Here is a 3,425-nt window from a genome sequence, read left to right on the forward strand (position 1 = left end):
TTGATCTTACAAAGGCTCGTGTATAACACATATCAAACACCTAGTATCGCTACAATCAGTTGGCTTTTTATACCATTAGTAGCCATTTTTGTATTTGGTTCATTACATCAAAATCCGTGTAGAATATTTTAATCTCAGTCGTCGGTCTCGGTCTTTCTAATTATTAGCACCGAGGAGAGCTATAACTGTCCAATATGTTAAGACCATTGACGACGATTTTAACAAAACAAATCCATCGTGACTTAAAAGAAGAACCGTCTCCGGTGGGATTCGAACCCACAGCCTCAGAATAACTTTTTCAACTAGAAGTCCGACGCGCTATCCGTTGCGCCATGGAGACACAGCATACCGCCTGCTTCATATGCAAGATATTTTTATTTGTTACATCACAACACCAAACACCTTGTATCGCTACAACCAGTTGGCTTTTTTATACCATTAGTAGCCATTTTTGTATTTGGTTCATTACATCAAAATGCGTGCAGAATATTTTAATCTCAGTCGACGGTCTCGGTCTTTCCTAATTATTAGCACCGAGGAGAGCTACAACTGTCTAATATGTTAAGACTATTGACGACAATTTGAACAAAACATGTCCATCGTGACTTAAACGAAGAGCCATCTTCGGTGGGATTCGAACCCACAGCCTCCGAATAACTGTTTCAACTAGAAGTCCGACGCGCTATCCGTTGCGCCACGGAGACACTGCATATTGCCTGCTTCGTATGCAAGGTATTTTTATTTTTTACATCACAACGTTTGACAAGATCACACTGCTCCTTTCGATCTTGACTCATAATTGAATACACAATATGTATTTTTTATTTATATTTTATTATAACGTATTATGTACACGAAATTAAAATGACTAACCAAGAATAAATGCTTTTCTCAAACAGAATATGAAGCTTCGCAAATGACTAATGGACACAGAGTACGATCTAAATCAGTAATTCCATTAAATGACAAATCTGATGACACGTCTTTACAAGGTGTACCACATATTTCTATTTCATTTTGATAGACGTCTGTCAGGATACCACTGGAATGTGTACTGCAATTTTGTATCTTCGTATCACTACAATGCCTTGGTGCACTACTGGATTGTGGAACACCAATATATTCACTGAGGGAAGGCGTTGCTGGTAGGACATCAAGTCGAGTGTCCACTGATTTTCCTCGACTTCGCACGGACGGAAAACGCGTCGTCGATTCTTTCAACTTTTGTATTGGTGCTTGATGGTGCTTAGCATACAACACGGCATCTCTTTTCCGTTCTTGCCTCCGTTTTGGACCCCGACGATTCTGAAACCACTTCTGAAAAGTGAATAAAATAGATTATTGTATAATGAACAACAAGAAACTGTTCGCTTACATTATAACATACTTTGGTGCATACATAATGCTCTCACTTACCATAATTGACTTTTCCGATAAGTTGGTAATTATGGCGATACGCTTGCGCATGTCGCGATTTAGATACTCCGTAGTAGTTGTAAATATTACTTCTAATAAAACCGACTGTGTCTCGCTGTAGATATAGCGACTTGATTTCCTGCCAATATAACTACCTGTAAAAATAAAAAAAAACATATTTGTGTCTGTAGCAATCGTGATACAACATTACGTGACCTAAACCACTGTAATCCATTTTGAAGTTAATTCGGTGAGACATAATTATTTAAAGTAGAGCACATTTACTTACCTTTGCTGTGCGATTTACCATCTACGTAACCGCAGACATTCTTCCAATCAAACCGACCAGCAATATCTAACACCGGTAATAAGTTCAACATAGCATTGGCTGTAAAATGGGTGTTGTCAATATGTAATGCCATAGTATTCTTTATACGATACGCATGGGACGAGAAAGCGTGTAGCAATGACACACATGTGGTATGTTTTGGTTGATTTATAGTTTCGAATTCCTATACCAATTTTCGCATTTGTAAGGATATTCAAGAAAACTTTGTCAATGGATTGCCGCCCCCTTCTGTAAAATGCCGGCTGTTTACTTGCGCTACAAATGTGTTAACTCGCAGTGTTGTTATGCCAATTAACACTCCATATAACGTGAAAAGACACTGGAACTCGGATGTGTAAAGCTGTTAATGATTGAACTTGCCGGCATTCACCGAGTGATGGCGCTTCGACAAAACAAAAAAACGTATACTGGCTGCGGCGATTTTGTTGTGTTTATTAATGAGTGTTCCATTTCAAAATGTGTATGGAATTATAAATCTCATCCGACGCTCTTCTCTATTTGGTGTTCTTTAAGTATTGACACTTAGATAAGATACTGCTGTTTAATTCGGACAGGAACACTGACGTTAAATTGAACAAAACAATCCAATAGAGAACTGCTTTTCTTTCAAAAATGCCGGCTTTCTAATATCATGGCAAATGTGTTAACTTTTGGCAAATGTGTTAACAATTTGAATGCTAATTAATAATCCGCGGATCGTGAAAACTCACTAACTCTGTGATTGTTCTGGTTGATTATGTTTCAACTCATCAACATTTGCCGAGTGACGGCGCTTCAATAACATGTTAAAGAGCATTCAACGTCATTCCATGTAGACGTTGGGGATAGGCAAGGACATGTATGTTGATGGAATTAGGTAATTATTTTTATATTTCGGTTGATCTTACAAAGGCTCGTGTAGAACACATATTAAACACCTTGTATCGCTACAACCAGTTGGCTTTTTATACCATTGGTAGCCATTTTTTTATATTGGTTCATTCCATCAAAATGCGTGCAGAATATTTTAATCTCTGTCGACGGTCTCGGTCTTTCCTAAATATTAGTACCGAGGAGAGCTACAACTGTCCAATATGTTAAGACTATTGACGACAATTTGAACAAAACATGTCCATCGTGACTTAAACGAAGAGCCATCTTCGGTGGGATTCGAACCCACAGCCTCCGAATAACTGTTTCAACTAGAAGTCCGACGCGCTATCCGTTGCGCCACGGAGACACTGCATATCGCCTGCTTCGTATGCAAGGTATTTTTATTTTTTACATCACAACGTTTGACAAGATCACACTGCTCCTTTCGATCTTGACTCATAATTGAATACACAATATGTATTTTTTATTTATATTTTATTATAACGTATTATGTACACGAAATTAAAATGACTAACCAAGAATAAATGCTTTTCTCAAACAGAATATGAAGCTTCGCAAATGACTAATGGACACAGAGTACGATCTAAATCAGTAATTCCATTAAATGACAAATCTGATGACACGTCTTTACAAGGTGTACCACATATTTCTATTTCATTTTGATAGACGTCTGTCAGGATACCACTGGAATGTGTACTGCAATTTTGTATCTTCGTATCACTACAATGCCTTGGTGCACTACTGGATTGTGGAACACCAATATATTCACTGAGGGAAGGCGTTGCTG

General features: G+C 38.0%; 3 non-coding genes across 3 annotated transcripts; all 3 read right to left on the reverse strand.

The window, feature by feature from the left end:
- Positions 1-255: 255 nt before the first annotated feature.
- Positions 256-340, reverse strand: TRNAR-UCU (transfer RNA arginine (anticodon UCU)). The gene is given in 2 exon segments: positions 256-291; positions 304-340. It is a non-coding gene; the product is annotated as a tRNA-Arg (tRNA).
- A 279-nt stretch (positions 341-619) lies between these two features.
- TRNAR-UCU (transfer RNA arginine (anticodon UCU)) lies at positions 620-704 on the reverse strand. Its single transcript is given in 2 exon segments — positions 620-655; positions 668-704. It is a non-coding gene; the product is annotated as a tRNA-Arg (tRNA).
- Positions 705-2,899: 2,195 nt separating this feature from the next.
- TRNAR-UCU (transfer RNA arginine (anticodon UCU)) lies at positions 2,900-2,984 on the reverse strand. Its single transcript is given in 2 exon segments — positions 2,900-2,935; positions 2,948-2,984. It is a non-coding gene; the product is annotated as a tRNA-Arg (tRNA).
- Between the last annotated feature and the right edge of the window lie 441 nt (positions 2,985-3,425).

Source organism: Saccoglossus kowalevskii, chromosome 13 (assembly GCF_978046115.1).
Source record: "Saccoglossus kowalevskii chromosome 13, keSacKowa6.1, whole genome shotgun sequence".
NCBI classification, from domain to species: Eukaryota; Metazoa; Hemichordata; class Enteropneusta; family Harrimaniidae; genus Saccoglossus; species Saccoglossus kowalevskii.